We start from the raw sequence: 19,151 nt of genomic DNA, 5'->3' as shown, positions 1-19,151 counted from the left end.
GAACAGCCCAAGACACACGTATGCAACCAGTAAAGACAGCAGTATGGCTCAAAGGAAGCTGGGAGACGGGTGCTGAAAGAGAAAATAGGTTTTCCTTGCTCTTGGTGGTGGCCAGAAGTACTCCAAGTGTTGGAGTTTCCCACCATTATTCGAGCAGACTTCCCACTCCCCAAACCCTGCTGAGAAGAGCCTGTGTTCGTGGAAGGCCCAACAAAATGGAGGCGGGTTGGGCCGCTGGCCAAAAGGCTGGCCAGTCCGAGGACGGAGTTAGAAGGTGAAGGGACCACTAATAAATGACACGTACAACTAAGAATACAATTTACATCCACTGAAATGAAAGACCATCCACACGGGACAAGAGGAAATATTTTCCAAGGCTGAAATTTCTCTGATTTTATGGCAGCACCTCAAGCAGAACCCAAGCACAGACCTTCCCTAAGAGCACGTCTGGGTAAAGGTGTGGAAAACAACCAGCATGGAACAAGCCAACCCTGGCCATGGGGTCAGGAAGTCCTAGCCAAGTAGGTGCACAATTCCTGAGTTTCCAAAACAGTCATAAGAAAAGGGAGATGTTGGGTGTACTCGTACATGATAACCGTATGTCCAAATAGCTGCGCCCATTTCAAGACACCTTAATTGAACATTTACATTAGATAGACAGAGGGATATGTATTATGTTTTATCGCTAATTAAGTAGTTTTACATATTCATACCCAGATGAACTCCTGCCCCTTATGGTCTGTATTTTGTAATTGTATTTACCAGAAGAAGAAGGTGGAAAAGAGTGCAATAATTCATACTGAAAGGGCAAACAAAGCTCTGCAAGTAACCATGTTGGTCAAAAGAGCATAAATTTCTGCTCCTGTACTTGGGCCCAAAGAAACAAGGGTTATCCATGATCAGCTACAGAAAGTATGACTTTCGTGTCCACTATGGGGAGAAATTATTGTTTTTTGCAGCTCTCTGCCACTGCTTTCACTAACCTCACCTTCCTCTGTCAGTCACCACCCCTGCGAGAAGTTCCAGCACCCAGCAGGATATAAAAGTCAGGTTTGCCGTGTCTGGAGACACGGGGCCTCTGTTTTCCGCCTGGTCTCCTGCCCAGGGACAGCTCTGCAGCCCACACCACCCTTTCGAGGGGGTCTGCAGAGGACGTGGTCTGCGGGGAGTAGGGGAGGGTTTGCCAGGCGGTGGCACTTGGAGCAGCTGCTCAAACTGACAGCAGAGACTCGGTGTCAGATGGATCTGCCACCAAAGCACCAGCCTGGACGGGCGGTGGGCCATCACCTCGCCCACAGGGGATTGTGGCTCACATCCACAAAGGCAGGATGGTGTAAGCACCTCCGTATTATAAAGCTTTGGCCATCACGCGCTGCATAAATTCGTGATAAAGCAAAGATGCTAGTGGTTGAGTTAGTCCTGCCCAGACCAGAGGTTTCCTTAGCATTTATCTGCTGATGACCCTGCTTTGGCTGTTACGTGACCAGTGCCAGCCCACTGAAATCCACCTGAGGACATCCCTCGCTCCTAAGGTGCTCGGGCTTCTTCCAGCGTGGGCAAGACCCTGCAGTGCGTCAGAGAGATCACAGGATTATGGGGGAAGTTCTCAGCCATAAGCAGGGGACTGGGAGGGAAATCTGCAAGCCAAAGAACCAAGTATGACCACTGAATCGAGGAGAGAAGGACTAGGGAATGAGCTAAGGCCTGACAAAGATGGCAACCAGGCAAACTCCACAACGACCACCGCTGCCATGCAGAGCAGAGCCTAGCACACAGCACGTATGATTTCCATTACCTAGAATCCCAGAACACATCTGATCTAATGAACAAGAAGCCCGTGCTAGCAGATTTTTTTTTTTTTTTTAAAAAAAGGAGCTGCAAAGGAAAAACAATGAGCTCATGCCTTCTGACCTTGCTTGTTTTTAGCCTGGTTTCCTATGGCAACAAGGCTTGTGATCATGCTGTGTGTGTGCATGTGTATGTGTGTGTATGTGTGCGTGCAAGAGAACGACAGAAAGTGACTGCCAGGGTGTCCAGTGACCTGAATGCATTGCCAGTTTGTAGTCAGACCTGATACTAGGATACAGGTCGCAATAATAATTCAGTTCCCATAAGTTTTGTGGAAGCAGGGGGCCACCAAGACTACAAAGACCTCCAAGTTTCTCAGGGTGGAGGGAAGGAGAACCCAGAGACAAAGTTATGAACGTCCAACTGCAGGAGAAGCATCCCTCAAAACTTGTAGCAGAACACGAAACAATGCTAGGAAAGCACCTTAGTGAGTTCTGGCACCAAGGGATGTGAGACAGACAGGGCATGTTCCTTTCCCTCTTCTGCCTGGTGAGAGTTAACAGGGGCATCCCCATTGCTGGTCTTCTGGAAGCTGACCCCGATTGATGGTACGGAGACAAGAACTTCTAAATCAGATTTTTTTTTTCTTAAAAAAAAAAAAAAAGACATTTCTATCGGTCAATAGCCACATAAATAAAATGTTTCACAAAACCAACGAGAATCAGGGATTTCACAAACACGTTCTTCAGCAAAGGGCCAAGAAACATCATAGGCAACTTAGCTGGGTCCTCTAACAAAAGCTGAAAAAACTAAGTGTTGACACCGCGGAGATCTGCCAGGACACGGTTAAATTCTGGTCAGTGTGGTTTGGGAAGACCCACCAAAACCTTTCTAACTTTCTCTGTACATAGCCTTCCAACACAGCAGGCTGCTTTCTTTCCTCTTCTGAGTCATTTTAAAGAACAGAGAGGGAGCAAATGACTCTTCCAGACAGGAACCTTCAGAACCTACTGGCAACTGGCCATTCAGATGTGATCACCAAGCTATACTTGTAAAAGAACGGAACAAATCAGAACAAGTGAACGTACACCTGTCTGCCTGGGATTTGTCTACCCCAAACTGTGTTTGCCTGTGGGTGCCTCCATTTTGATGAAACGTGTCTCACGTAAATACTACATACCATTTGGCAATCAGGTATTTGTCCAGGGCTGTTCTGAAAAGCTGGTGGAGCCTGGAGGAGGACCTGGAAGTCCAGTCTCTTACAACGGTCTACTTTAATCACAGGAGATAGCAATTCATCTGGGCTATTCCTATTTACAGGAGAGAGGAGCAAAGCCATTACGAAGTAGTTTGAAGAAGGAATGATGATGAGTATTTGCTGCCACCCCTTTTAGCTGAGATAGGTGTCTGTAGTATGAAGTTCTACATACGAGCAAATTCCTTCTTCCTTTTAAGAGCCAAAATTTCCACGTGTCATTGCTATGAACAGTTAAAGAACTATCACGTCAGGCTCCACAAAAACAGCTCTCACTGACTAGTGAAATCATATTTCTATACATTGGCAGATCAATTTGGGATCCTCTGATCTTAAAGTCACTCCTGATTCATCTGAAAACAGTCTTTTCATTTTGGTTCCAAGTCAGATGTGACATGTTAAAACCTTTCCTCTCAATGTCAGCAGACAATATATGAATATATATGAGAGCAGAATTTGACCCTCACAGTTTTCCCTAATTTCTGCTACTGTACAAACAATATTTCTAAAAACTTAATTGCCATTTCCCAGGTAGATGTATTTGTCACACTTGTAAACATGGCTTCTGATACACTGATTTTTATGGCCTTCTTATTTACCATCGGCTATGTCCTCAGGCCCCTTTTCTCTCATTGCACAAGCTTCTGACTACTTTAAAAATATTCTCCTAGTTGTCAAATAGTCTTTTTGTGCATCTATCTCCTTCTGCTTTTCTACCACACCCCCTTTTCTCTAAAACTCATGTTAGTCCCATTAAATTCAGTAGGAACAGGCATTGAGAACCAGGCATGTAACTTTTCTTAGCCAGTTTCTAATGTAAGGCTGCAGTTTGGAAGGGATGGGGTGAAGGGAAAATAAAAACTAACCCCCATAAAACCCTTAATAAAAAATAGTGACTAGAACAACTTGTATATATATATAAAATAAAAAGCTGATAATCTAATAACATCTTGAACAAATCTTTTGACCTCCACCAATTTTAGACAGATTCCTGCTTTTACAGATTTCTCAAGCTAGTATCATTGAATCAGATGATTTCTAGATGTTAGAATGTTAGCTGTAAATTTATCTAAATAAGGACTAAGGGTTTTTACAATCAATGCTTAGGTTTGATTAAGATATCAGATATTTGAGTTAATTTGGTATCATAAGATAAAGTTAAGCAAACAGCTTAATTTATATATTATGTGTCCTGAGCAATCTGGTCAATTTCATGAAATATAGTGTTATATTTCTTGATGATTCTGGCAAGCATATGTATTTAAAAATAAAACTTAGTATCTGTTGCACTTCCCTTTCTCCTCCTTTATCCAAATATCTGCAGGTCCCAAGCCTGCAGACACGTACTTGTTTGAGGAGCCCTGCTGGCTTAGACTACTCACAAAATAAGACTTACTCATACGTATAGAAGTGGTTATAGCCTCAAACCTGAATCCCCATGCTCACAAGAAAGACTATCCCAAACAGGTGACTTCTCAAAATAAAAAAAAAAAAGTTCAGTAAAAAGTATTAAGTATTTTGAAATATAAAGTTACAGAGGAGAAATTCTTATTTGAAAGACAAGATATTTCTAAAGAAAATATTAGCCATATCCATAGAAATAGTGGATTAGAATCATACAGCAATGAAAACCTGCTTCATAAACTGCCCAGAAGGAAAAATCAAGAAAAATATCAAGTAAAAAGTGATGTTTGGGATGGTCAACAAGAAGTTACAAGTAAATAAATTGTTAATCAGTACTTTAATTGGAGGGAAAAAAATCTCCAGCCTTTGTTCTCAACAGCAAAGATTTTTTTATATTTCTAATGTCAAAATTAAAATAAAAGAAGGAAAATATGACTGTTACTATGGAGTAAATATGAAAAGAGGATTAACATTTATTTTTAATATTCATATTTATTTAATAACTTTCATATTAACAGATGACAGAGTGATAAAATGGCAGTATGCTGCTCTGACAATTTTTTTTTTCTGATCCAAGCTTGTTTAACATTTAGTTTCCACTACTACCCCAATGGAATTATTTTTCCTTCCTACTTTAGGTTACATTCGTATGAAAAATTCATCCTAAACCTGCTTTGTTGGTTCTAAATGTGCAGGAGAGTTTTGTTTGCATATGACTGAGCCAAAACATGCTTTCTTTAGGCATTTGAATTGCCCTTACAAAGCCAGTGGGCCAGATCCTGCTTACGTGCAATAGAACTAGATTCATGGGACAGAGCAATATGGGTTTGACTGTTACCTAAACATGCGATTACTTCTTGTTTTATTAGCTGTGGCAGTCCTTAAGCACTTGATATCAATAACCCCCTGACTAGCTATATCAAGGACAGCAGAGTAAAGTTTTAATTTTTTGTTTGTTTTCTGCTTCACTGTAAATTCGGATTTTTTTTTTCCCAAGCAATGCAAGGGAATAATACTCATGGCTAATTTTTTTGGTGCTAATTTCTCCTCTAGCCACTAAATAAATACTTTTCATTAATCGGAAACAAAACACACGCAAATTAGGTGTGGAAAGTGATCTGCATTTGCCCTTTACACACATGGGCTTGGAATCTATATCACACCAAACAGAGAGATGAGAGATTTATCTTTTTTTATTTTTTTTTATTTTTTATTTTTTTTTATTTTTTTTTCCCAGAAACATTCTCTTACTCACATAACGGACCCTTGACTAAGCATATATGAAGTTAAAGTTTCATTAAAGCATACTTTTAGTAGGCAAATGTATTTCTTAAGCAAGTGTTTTAACCCATCCTCCAAATCTCCATTGCAATCCAGCCTAATTTAAGAACAACTAAAGCAAAGCTAGCACAGATATTCCCCCAAATAAGAAGCCAAGTCTGCATTCATCATGAATACAGAAATTCTGATTTGAAGAAGAGACTCCAAGTATTTTTGGTGTATTTCTGGTGTGCAAGTTACCTACCCATATTTTTAGCAACCTGTTTGCCTCATGTTTGCAGGAGCCTCGACATTGCGGGCACTGAGGCATGCTGCTGGCTCAGCCGACTCGTATCGGCCACCACAGCTCCGAGGGGCTTGGTGAGTCTTGGTTTGCAAGACTCGAGCCCTCTAAAATTAAAAACCATTTGTGATGAGAGGTCAGGACCGATCTCATGCAGTTTTATCTTGACCCAGAGGCTGTAACAGGCTGAGCCTGGGGAAGGGGCCTATGACCCAGTGTCCCTGGTAGGACGATGCCTGTCCCCTCTGCTCCCAACCAGCTGCCTGGTGGGACACGGTGCCACAGCCCTGCACCCGGACAGCCTGAGAGGTGCAAGACCAAGCACACACACCACCTACATGTGAGGCTGGTATCTGGCTAGCCAAACGGGCACGTTTTGTCATGCTCGGTTAGCATGACCTGCACCTTTCAGAATTACCGTAGACCCAAGACCTTTCATTTGTTCCACTGATAGTACACTATTCATACTCCATACTCTTCAGAGTTGCTAAAAATGACAGAAATCAAATTGGTTGGTTTCCTTCATGATGTCTTTTTCTGAAACTCCATAAGGCTTAATGGTGGTTACCTTTTGGAAACCGGAAAAATAATGTATCATACTGAGAATTGTTAGGTTCTGCATACATCTATTAAAGCTGATACAGAAGCTAATTTTGGGACCTGCATCTAAGGCTAAAATACAATGGCCTAAAATTTCAAACCTACTTGGCTCAGGTTAGGCTCCTAAACTAGGTGGCAGGGAAAGGCAAGCCACTAAATAAAGGCAATAAAAATCAAGGAGCAACTATTTAATATAATGCCTATGATACATACAGATTCAAATGTCCACCTGTGAAAGTAACCAATACTTTTAGATCTGTAACTAAGTAAATGGACATTATTAGGAAAATTTGGACGATAAAGTAAGGAGGATTTGACCCACAGTTGCTTTATCACTATGCACACACACAAAAAAAGCAATTTCTCCTCTGGTGTGTTAGACACTTCAGATACGTGTTCATGACTTCTCGGTCCCTGTGCCAGAGACATTACAGTCTGTTTCCAAATAAAAATCATGACATGAAGTGATCACCAAAATAATTTTGACCTTCAAGGACAAATTAAAATGGAAAAAAAAAAAAAAAAAAGCAAAAGTTAATCTGCTCTTTTTCCTATTGAAGTCCAAGTAACACCTATAGCCCTTGATACAAAAAATATACTTGTACCTACAGAGGAAACCACTGATACACAATTCTTCTCATACACGAAATCACTGATACACAATTCTCATACATAACTTCATGCATGTCTACCTAGTCCATGCATAAAGCCATGGTAAGAACTATACAAAACATACGGGTTTTGTACACGGATAGATGGATGGATAAAACCTACACGGCTACATGTCCACATATACACACACACAGAAATCATGGCAGCTGTTTCCCTCAAATAAACGAGGCTACTGGAGACACTGATACAATGTTCTTCCTTTTCATTGAAAAAACTGCCTTTAATTTCAGTGGGTTTTAGACCCGGCTCGGTTAAATCATGCGGACGGGACACACCTTGTTAACATGTATGTTCAAACCCATTTTCAGAGCAGCTCATCGGAACAGTAATAAATTTGTGAAATCCCTTTCCAGCATGTCTGTCTCACCATATAGGAGAACTATACTGCAGTTTTCATGAGCAACTTAAAATTCTATTAACCTACCCAAATGCCTCATAAACAAACAAACAGAGGACAGATTCATTTGATTCTACTTACTATTTTCAGTTACTGTACTTGTCCTGGTTTTTAATGCACGTAACATATATGCCCACATACACAGTCCCCCACATACAGGGTACTACTTGCTCAACTAGTTCAAATACAGGAAATCCCTTTAACAGGAGTGAATCAAGAGACAGATTTAGTTTATTAAGAGTGAAAAGCAATGACCATTATTTAATTGGGACAGTGTTAGCTAAAATTTCACATACGGAGCATGGGGGAAGTGAGGAGAAGCACTTATGTGGTACCAACAGTTTTAGTTGTATTTGGTGGGTGTTAGATGATTTGGGGGGGGAGAGGGGAGATAGATATTGTGGTCTTTTGCAGATCTGAACACCCAAATTAAGGTGAAGAGAAAAAATTAAGATAAAAATGCAATAAATCTTATTTTATGCAGAACAATGTTTTCCTCCATTTCAATCTCATCAGGTTTTCCTGATTTTTTTTTTTCTGAGATTGCTTTTCTTGCATGTAATATCTGCTTAAATTTGGGAAGCAAATAAAATATCTAACTTGTGATGCTTCTACTGTATATAAGTATATATAAACTGAACACAATAAATGAAAGGGATGAATATGCCTCGAAAGAAGAAGTCAAATAACAAATTCAGAATAATAAAAAAAATCACTATTGAAACAGTACTTTCTGTATACAAGTCTAAAGGAGTTTTGCTACTAGCTTCACTGTAGGAACAGAACTGCCTCCATAACCTCTTGAACCAAACAGGACAGTAAATGAAGGCTTAGGCAGAAAGGCATAGTAAAACAGGTAACAAAGGTTTCAGCACTCCTGTTCATTTTGGAATCCTTAAACCTCTTCACAAGGAAATACTTGGCCACATTTTGTTTACTGAGTGCTGAACTGCAGGATCTCCATTCTCAGTTTGGTAGTTGCATTCTATATATATATTTAAATACCATTTAATTGAGAAAGGCCTAGTTTGACTATGAATAATCAGAGAAGGAAATAAGCAAGCAAGGTAACAAACAAGGCACCAATGGTTTGTGCAATACAAGTTTAGAGGGTCTCTGTTTAGTTGCCAGACCAGGCAATAATAGTTGTTAAAAAATAAAAATTAAAAAAATACCCCAGTCTCATCTTTTGACAATCTGAGCAGAGAGGACCTGGAAAACCAGATACTTCTCTCATCCTTCGAATAGCCCCTCTGCCCTGGAGCAGGAGTACCATGGGGCAGCAGATTAATAAAGCCAGAGTATCTTTTGCTAATGGGTTTACTAAGCATGTGAGCAGAGAACCAGTAACACAGCGCAGGAACTACATCCTGTAGAAAGTGTTCAAAATAACAACAAATAGAAACTACTGAAACCAGCACCCTTCAGGGAGGGCTTTGAGGTCTTTATCCCACTTGGGTGACTGGACAATTACAGGTGAGGAAAAATTCATCAAGAACTTCATTTTCAACATGACCAAGGTATTTTTACACGTTGTGAAAAGAAAGGGGAAAAAAAAAAAAATCTCAGATGCAATAGTGCAAGACAAAAGGCTGCAAGCATCTGCTCCTCTGAGCAGCGCTTACTGCTGTGAGGAGCCCTATTGTAGCCAGGCTAAGTCCTGTTAGGAGACTGCTTGGAAGACAAAACACTATACTCGGTGTGGTAAGCCCTTGCTAGATCAGGATGTGGTTACTTCACTCAAGAAATAGCTGCTGGGTTTGCAAATAACATACAAAGCTTTGTATCACAACAGGCTGCTGGTGAACACAGACAGCCTTAAAATATTTCCCTGACTACATGGTTAAAATTGGGGTTAAAAAAAAATGAATTGAAGTTGCATAAATGCAGGCAATCACAGGTCAATAAACAATTTAAAAAAAATGTGCTCGACTCCATAAACTGTGATATAATAGTCTGCTCTGTACTTCAGCATAATTAATACTGAATGGGCCTCAAAAAGTTGGTAAATATTTGTGAAATGAACTGTAATTTTCTTAGTGTATAGTAAAATCTGTGTATCAGTAAATCATCTTTAATTTCTTTGTAAAACTCACACATATCAATAAAAGAACCACGATTTTCCCTTACTATTTCTTCTATGGATTTGCATGCACATGCATTTGTGGATATGTTCACGTGTGCACAGACACATCCATCCATGCATGCACCTATAAAATAATCTGTATGCATGTGCAGAGACTTGTATATTCACAAATACGTAGGAAGAAAAACTAAATAACAAATTAAAATTGCATTGTGTATAATTGTTATAATAGGTTAAAACTATTGTGTAAATTTAAAATTATTATGTAAAAATGTCATGGGTTTTGATACTAATTTTACTTTAAGGAACGAAACCAGAAAGCACGAAAAAAAGAGGGAGGGAATGATGTTTTCCCATTTTATAGGCTCTTTATTGTTGTATTTCATTCAGGTTGGCCAGTGAAAAAAAAAATCAATTGTTTATCTTCCTGTCATAGCCATTTTATCCCCTTGCTGTCATGTACTAAAACAAATCAGTTGCGTTTGGCTTTTTGACATTAAATATAAAATATTCTTTTAATTTAATTTAAAAACAAAGTATTTTTATGTTCCTTCTCACAAACGTTCTTTCTTTTTTCTTTTTCTTTTTTTTTCTTTTTTTTTTTTTTTTAAGGAAAATATGAGGCTTTAAGAAGTCATAGGTATAGGTCCTTCATGATGACTTTTAGGGTCACACTTCTGCGTAACATCCCTAATACTGCAAGCCTGCCGAGCAGAGCTCCCAAACTTGTTTCAGCTTAGTGACTTGGCACCCTGTTCTTTTATGTCACGCTATACCCAAGTACTTCAACCTCTTAATAAAGCCTAAAGATGAAGGTGTGGGTGACTTGCAAGTATATGGACTAGAACAGTTCAATGTACAAATCAGTACCGTAAATTCGAGGGTTTTTTTTTGCTCCGGTTTTTCTTTTTCGGTTCGGTCAGGTTGGCATTTTGCTACAACTGCATGATAAAAACACATGTGTAAAAACATACATAAACAGCCAATTATTTAGAAAACTCTACATAAAAATGTGGAATACATATTAACAAATCCTACTTCTGTGTATTAGATCCTTCACTCCCAGCCTTTCTTGCCTACGCTTATCATGAAACAGGGAGCACACAGTCCCTCTATGCCCTGCAATTTCTGTCGTTGTCTGCGACGTACTGCAGATGGGCGATCCATTTCTGATCTAGGCACACTACCTGCAAAGTCCACGTCAGTCCCGTGCGACAGGCGCAGCAGCACGCACCAATCTAATTTACCTATGGAGCAACTAAGGCAAGGGACCTTAACGCCGAACTCAGAAGCCCAGAGGGAGATTTTTTCACACTTATATTGCCCAGCCCTGACATCTGCTTTCTCTGCCCCGTGATGAACTTTGTGATCATCCACATGCCTGAAGAGAGTGGCCAGCCCAGCTAGTGATCACGTCCTCTGAACCGGCTGGCCAGACTCAGGCTCATTCCTCTGCTGTCTGCCCTATCTCCCTGTTTTTGCCTCCCATTTTCAACAAAACATCGTAGGAAACAAGGCAGGAGGAGCAGGGCAGCAGGGGAATTAGCTGAGGGCCCTCCCCAAGGATAGGTGTCGACAGACATGGGTGAAAATCTGGGAGACACGATGGAAGGAAAAGAGAGAGATTGTGCACATGCCTGAGCAGGATGAAGGAGGAAGGAAGAGGAGGAGGAACAAAATAGAAATAAGGGGAAAACAAATGAAATATTAAAAATAAAAAAAAAATAAATAATAAAAAAGAAGGAGGGAGAGGGTAAAAAAAAAAGAGGGGAGAAATAGGAACTGTTTTGACATGCTCACACCATTAATTGCATTTAGTCATTTCTCTACCTGTGCTGCACCGTACTTCCCCAGAAGATGTTCCCGTAAGGGTAAGGAGGGTGACTGAGGAGCGTTGCTTTGTTGAGGGTGAGTCTGGGAACCAACAGTGGGCAGATATTTTAAAAGCCTACATGTCACTCTGCTAATTCTTTTCTTTTTCTGGCTTCTTACGTCCTGATTTGGAAGGGAAAAGAAAGTTACCAAATATATTGCCAAAAAACAACACTCCCCAAAGCAATGCCGTCTCTCCCCGTACTTTAGGACGTCTCTCTCATTCTGCCTCCTCGAGAGGAAATTCCGTCCCTCTTCCAGCCAGGAACCCTCCCTGGCCCTGTGCTGGGGACAAACAGGCTGGAGCCTCTCTGACGAGCAAGGAGCCACACGAGCAGACCTATGGCGAGGGCTGAGAGCCATGGCTCGGCAGGGAACCCCTCACTGCACCAGCCCTGCACCGGAGACGTACCAACAGCGTGATTGTGCCAAAAATAGCAAGGAGTATCTGTTTGCATCAAATTGACCGATGTATGGGCACAGCCAGGAACTTTTAACACGGATGTACCAGGACTTTTCACCTTCTTTTAACAGACAGCTAGCTTACCTACATTCCTTCTCTTTCCCCCCACTGCTCTTCTCCTCATTTAAGTCACCGGCCATTTCTAACGTGGCAAAACAGAACAGAGGAGCACGTGCTGAACATTAATTAAAATATAGCAATGTCATTAAAGAGGTTTAGAAAAGGAAACCAGAAAGCGATAGAGACCTGGCATCAGCTTGCCACTGAGGGCATGGGCAGCTACGCCAGACGTGCAGAATTTTAACAAGTCACCCAGCCAGGCTTTCCAGACAGAAAGGTGAAGGCATCGAAACATTCCTGCTTTGGCTTTTGTGTCTGTCTTTGGGAGCTTGCAGCTCTCAGTGTTTATGTTAAATTAATACTGCTGGCTATATATTTGGTATATTGAGGTTAAATAACTGGTAGTGTCATGGCTGCTGGCCACTTCTCCCCAAACCTTCTCCTAATTAACTTTTTCGTCTTTACTCCTCTCACGGGAAATGCTGACATTTTTTCCTGAGCAGACACTCTGCACCATTCACTCGGTGCAAGATCAAACGTGCTCCCTTCTAGAGCACTGCTCCCCCTCCCGTCCTTCACGTTCACTGAGGGTGGACACCAGTGTGGGCACTGCCTTACACTCCTTCAGTCTGGACTCTAACGTGATGAGCTGCACAACAGCACACATTTTTATTTTTTTTTTCAGCGTTCGTCCCAATTCCTCTTTTGGAAAATATCCTTCTTTGCTTCAGTAAAGCTCTAAGCTCAAGAGTGTGGTGGGCCCTGATTCAGTAGTGCTTTCTGCCTCCCACACCGATCTGGTGGAACTGTTCACGTGAGGGCAGACAATTCAAGGAGGAAAAATGGAAGAATCACATCCTTTAAAAACTAGATGTAATTTCTCCATGGCAGTTTCCCACTGCTTTCCATTTTTTCCTTCAGCCATGCACTCACTTTGAAAATACATCACTTAAAACAATCAAATTCTCCAAAGATTATTTTTTTTTTCCCCAAGAAAACTCTCTTTCTCAGAAAGGCTTGCTCACAAACTGAAAACGTTCAGGTTTCCCAGGTGGTGGAACCTCGTCCACTCGGGCAGAAGCCCACGATAGCTCCTGTTATTTAGCACGTTATTATCCCACACCGCCTGCTTACAGCTCACTGAAAATAGGGGATGACGGAACACGTTTTCCTGGACACACCCCGACTTTATTCTTAGTAAACCCTTTACTATATTTTCAGCCATGAAACTCGGGTTACTCTGAGCCCTATTCCCTTTTTATAAAAACCTCCACGCCCAACCGGAGCAGCCGCTTCCAGACGTGGGGAGAAGTTGGGGGTCATGCTTCGCCTCTCCCTGGACTCACGGCAATCATCATTCCCCTCCTGAGGAGGTTCACGCTGCGTGCCGGTGACCAGCACGGTACCATCTGTACCGGAGATGAACATCCTCATCACCATGCTGATGGCTGGGCCCGTGGCTACCTGCACGGGGGCAGGAACCTGGTGGCCAGGAGGCCATACAGTGGCCATGCAGGGCGCACCGTGTGTACCAGCCCCAAGGGAGGGTCCCCGGGGAGCAGAGCTACCTCACGAGTGAGGCTCACATCATGCTGCTACCGTGACGCACTTCTCCATATGCAAATACAATAATTAATAAAGCATCTCCTATTGTCCTTCCGAACCCGGCCTAACAACAGCATCAAGTATGCTACCAAACAAGAGCGGCGTTTCATATTTTTAAGTGGAAACTCTGAGTTTCACGGGGACAAGTTTTGTTAACTCTCCTCTACAAATCAGGAAGCCTGACTATCCGGAATTAAAAATAAAATATGAGAAAAAAAATCCACTTGACACATACGTACATAGGTACTTTGTGTGCGTGTGTGCACGCACACGTGTGAAGCCAGCCCCGTGCCTCTGCTCTGTCCTGAACGATCTCAGGTCACTTACACAGAAAATTGTCCCTATTTAAATGAGCTGCAACCTCCTCCCTCTGTTCCAAAAAACGTCCGTGGATACTGCGTCAGGTCCAAGTGTATCTCTTTCCTGAGAATCGATTATATTTGCAACAGGACATTGAAGTGAAAGCGCGTAAGCCTCACTTCAGGCTTTCTCTAAGTTTGTCTGATCCTCTCTGAAGTTTCGTCATCCTACACCCTGTCTTTTCCCCCAGACTGCTTATCGTGTCTGCTGTAGCATAAATCTGCTGAAGTTTCCTACCACTTCTACTGCTAATTAGGCTTCATCAGGGTTTTCACTCTTACGCTCCCTACTGTAGATAAATGCAGTGGCAGCTAAGCATGCTGCAAGAACTGTTAGCTGTATTACTAGTTATCAGAGCAGTTCCAGTGGTCATGCTAAACAGATTATAATAATAATGGAAATATTTTAGCAAAAGATTTGTGTGAACGCTGCCAGAGAGCTAACAAACCCTACTTACCACTCCCCAAGTTCCTCAGAGAACATACATCAGAGGAAAAAAAAAAAAAAAAAGAAAAAAAAAAAAGAGAGAGAACTACTAACTTTTTGTCATTTTGAGTATGGGGGAAAAAAAATAGCAGCACCAAAATTAACCTGCTCGCTGACCTTTCAGTGTATCTAGTAGTAGAGAAAAAAAAATAAAAATATTTACTTTAATTCCTAGTAAAAGCCCCTTGAAAAGCACATTTAAAAACAGCTACAAACTCTTGCTGAGAAGCTAGTAATTGAGAACCATGCAAACAACCACCACCACAAAATTTGCCTGAAAATATAACAATAAATATAAAAGTGAATTTAGGTGTGTCCCTTATTAGAGCAGTCTCTATAGCCAGGAGTGAGATGGCAGCATACCACAGTTAATGCAGACACGATATCCAAATGTATTTGTGGCAAAAGATTTAAAAGAGAAAGAATGAGAATTGATGTGCAGATGATCTGCAAAAGATCTGAATACTAATAAAAATTAGGGGGAGGGAGGGGAGAAGGAGGGGAGGGTAACAGTGTTAATCATTATTTCATGAGGCCCGTATTCACAAAGCAATTTTTTACAGATGGTTGGAGGTATTTCTCAGCCCTTAACTGACAGGAATACAGGAGGCTCAGAGGCCTTAAGCAGCAATTCTATTCATAGGCCTTTAGCCTTTATATAATTGTATTAAGTGCAGTAACAGACGTAAATTAACATGCACTGACCCCCCGCTCCTAGCAGTGTATGCCTTGACCTTTTAAAAAACCTCAAGAGTAGTGCTGGTTTCATATTTGATACGTCCTCTTTGGGGGGAGATTAAATGCTGGTCTAGGAGGTGTTATGTGCTCGAGGATCTCACAGGCCTTTTCCATCTTTGGCTACGAGGATCTGCTTTTCCTTCCTGTCTTTAAATGAGCAGGGTTTGCCTGTTTGGGTGGTAAACCAGCCGAGGCCAGCAAAGCACTGCTAAGCTTCGTGGTGCCTAAAGAAGTGTAGGACCTACGCCACGCGGAGAGCGAGCCCCTAACCTCTGAAGACGTCTGCTGGTAATGGCAGCTTTGGAAGGAAGACATTTTTGTTGTTTTGCTGCAAATCGTGCAGAGGAACTCGCGAGCAGATAATGGCCTTCTAGAAATTAGATGCCAAAGTGAAACAACAGAAATGGACTTCTTGCAGAAAGCTTCCCGACGTGGCTTAGTTACTCACATTATTAAATTTTAAATTCGGAATAATGTAAATGCAAACTAACTATATAAGAGCCTCTTATCTGCAAACCTTTAATTTTATAACAGGAATATATCTCCTCTTCCCCTGAAACTGCCAGCTGTGGAAGCGAGAGCAGGGGCACCGTCACCAAGCGTGCCTGCAAATGGCAGTGCGCTCCCTCGCTCTGCTGGGAGGCGGGCTCTTGGCTTTTAAAGCACGTGCTGCTAATTAATTTGCCTCTCGTCCTTCTACCTCGCGACTCCAGTGGCAGCTAGCAAGCTGGAGTAGCTGCCTTGAAGATCATGGGTTAAAATAAAATAAATAAATAAATAAATAAAATAAATCAACGAGAGACGTAGGAGACTAGAGCTACCGGCACGGCAAACGCTGGACGAGACGTTTAACCGGGCAGTGGGAGAGCAAAGGGACGGAGGAGCGGGGATGTGGAGGAGGCGATTCCACCCAAAGCCTCCCAACTTCCCTCCTCCCTGCCTTCCCTCGACGGCAGGCACTCCCAGCTCGGCACCGGGGCGTTTTGGGGAAGCCCCAGCGCTGTGGGTTTCTGATTTCCCTGGGCTTCCCCGGCACAAAGCCGGGGGAAGGGGCCAGGAGCCCCGGGCAGCCACGGCCTAGCACTGGGAGCCTCCGCCGGGGTCAAAGGGGAGCGCAGGGGCCTGGAGAGAGCCCCGAGCTTCAAGGGGGGAGCCCCGGTTCCCCGAGGGGCCCCCGTTAGCCCCGAGGGGGTCCCCGTTTCCCCCGGGGGGTGCCCCCGCTGCGGCGCTGCTCTCACCTGGCCACGGCCCCGCTGCTCCCTCTGCTCCCGGCGATTCCTCGGCCTCGACGGCGCGGCCGAAACCTGCGGGGAAAGGCGGAGAGGGAGCGGGTTAGCGGCCGCGCCCCGACACACGCAGCTGTAGGGCAGGGGCAGCCCCCGGGGGGAACCGCTACCTGCCCGCCCCGCCCGGCTCTGAAGCTGGGTAGGGGTCTGGGAGGGGACACCGTGCCCCAGCAGGTCCCTGTCACCGCGGGGAACACGCGAGGTGGCTGCCCAGGGCCGGCAGCCGAGGACCGGTCCCGGTCCCGGTCCGGGGAGCGCCTCCGGGCACGTCGGGGGAGGCGAGCCCAGCGCTGCCCGGCCCCGGGTGCGCCCCGTCGGGGCCAGGAGCGGGCCCGGAGGCTGCAGGAGGCCGCGGAGGCTCCCCCGGAGGGGCAGCCCCGAGGGGGGCGGCGGGGGAAAGCCCTCCCCGGCGGAGGGGGAGGCAGCGAGGGCCGGGGGGGCCGCCTCGTCGTGGGGACGGGTGCTGAGGAACCCAAGGAGAGAGGGGCGAGGGGAAAGCTCGACGCTGCGGAGGGGAAGCTTAGGGGTGAGAGCAGGGAAGGGTGGGGGGAGAGGGGCCGGGGAGGGGGAGGCGGCAAGGGGGGGGAGAGCCAGGCTCGGGGGAAGCCCCCGAGCAGAGAGGAGCAGCCGCCGCAGCAGCAGCAGCCCTCAGCATGGCAGCAACAGTTGGCTGGCAAGGTAAAGAGACGTGCATCTGAACCGCCGTGCCTCGGCTTTCCACTCGCTCCCGAGCTGTCCCCCTCGCCCCCCCACATCACCCCTGGTCCCAGCCCTCTCGAGGGACGGCAGGCAGCAAGGAGAGAGGATGCTTTTCCAGCCTGAGCTGGGCTGAGCCCTCATACCACTTCGCCTTTTTTTTTTTTTTGCCAAGTTCCCCTCTAGTACCTTGTCTCTCCCTTTAAAATATGCTCACACGAATAAAACCCCTGTAAAGAGGTTTGCTGGCGACTGGAAAGGACAAACACTTTTTTTTTTTCTAAATAGGAGAGGATAAATAATTATGAAAATGCAAGTCTACTTGAAAGATATTGTGACCCTTCCACCTCTGTTTTCATCCAGCCAGCTAGTGCTCAAGCTACGTGTCCTGAACAAGAAGGAAGGGAGGGAGGGGAGCGACGAGGTGCTTTTTCTTCGCCTTCTTCCCTCGCTTATCCCTTAGCCAGCCTTTTACTCTTTTCTAAAGTGCAGGCAGGTCTTCAAAATCTCTTTTATCTCTTGAGAAATATTAACTCCTAGCCCCGACTGTGGTCCTCGCCCGATCTCTCCAATGCAGGCTTCCCTGAAATGCAAGATCAGCCCTTTCTCAGCCGGATCTCCCTCCGTGCCGGCGACGGGGGAGCGGAGAGGAGAACCCCGCTACTTTCTGCCAGATCCGACGGGAGCTCGCCCCCCCACCCCCTTCTCACTTTCCAGCCGCTGGAACCACAGGCCCCTGTGTTGCGTCAAGCGGCCACTCTGCTACCAACTTGCTGCTCGGATCTTGCCTCTTTCACGAGGCTGATCTGCACGGACAGATCCGCTTTTAATCGCTTGTTCTTTTGGGGGGTGGCAAGCGGGGGAGGGGGGGGGGGTCTTTTTGCTATTTATTTCTAGCCCACGGAATCCGGACTGGCAATTACTGCAAAGAGAGGGAAAATGCAGCTTCCCCAACTCCTGCCTGAGATGCTCTCAGTGCTGTGTGCATGCACAAGGCAGTTTCAGAACCAGAGAGCTGGTGCTGATGCTGCTCTGCTCGCTTGCAATCACCTCGTCCAAAAGCATCGCCTCGGCTGGGTTTTCCCCCGGATTCTGCCTTTTTTACCCTTTTCGGGGCCACTAGCTTTTAGGGAAAGAGTGATCGGAGAGATCGCCGGACTGCAAGTTGCTTAAAATCAGGTTGGAAGTGGGCAGGGGGGAGGGAGGCGCCTTTGGCAAACGCTTCCATGGTGCATCTCCTGCTAACTGGGGTCTCCCCCAAACCGCGGCGGATTCGTGCGCCTCCCCCTCCTCCTCCCTCCCTATTATTTATGGGGTGATCCCAGTAAATCCCACCCTCCCCACCTCGAAATAAGCCGAGGCTCCCGATTACAGGGCATTTAATGAATCGCTCCGAAGATTTTTTTTTTTTTTTTATGAATTAATCTCGATCAACTAGGACGCCCATATTTTTAAAATACAGATATGCTCTGGAAGGAGGGGAGGGGGAGAAAGGTGAGGGGCGGAGAACTTTTAGGAAGTTTTTTTTTCTATTTTTATTTTTCCATTAATGAAATAAAAACGACCATACAGTTATCCGAATAAACGTGTGATCTGCTCCGTTAGGCAAAAGTCGATTAAAAAGTTAGGCTAGTAGGCTACGGGGAATATTTGGACGTCCGGGGGACCAAGCGGAGTAGGAAGGGGGGAAAGGGTGTTTATTGCTCTCACTACATATATATATATATATATATATATACACACACACATATATACACTCACAGCATGGAGGGTTTGGGGGGGAGGGGGGGCTGGATGGGGGAGAGGGAGAGGTGCCAGG

At 44.4% G+C, this 19,151-nt stretch overlaps 1 protein-coding gene across 1 annotated transcript in view; it reads right to left on the bottom strand.

Moving 5' to 3' along the window:
* Nucleotides 1-19,151, bottom strand: part of TTC17 (tetratricopeptide repeat domain 17) — a 155,351-nt gene that overhangs the window by 40,106 nt on the left and 96,094 nt on the right. Inside the window, 1 exon segment of the mRNA XM_038179844.2 lies at nt 16,589-16,654. The gene's annotated coding sequence lies outside the window, so the exon portion shown is untranslated.

This window comes from Anas platyrhynchos, chromosome 5, assembly GCF_047663525.1.
Source record: "Anas platyrhynchos isolate ZD024472 breed Pekin duck chromosome 5, IASCAAS_PekinDuck_T2T, whole genome shotgun sequence".
In the NCBI taxonomy this organism is placed as follows: Eukaryota; Metazoa; Chordata; class Aves; order Anseriformes; family Anatidae; genus Anas; species Anas platyrhynchos.
This window is presented reverse-complemented; position numbering and strand designations above follow the sequence as displayed.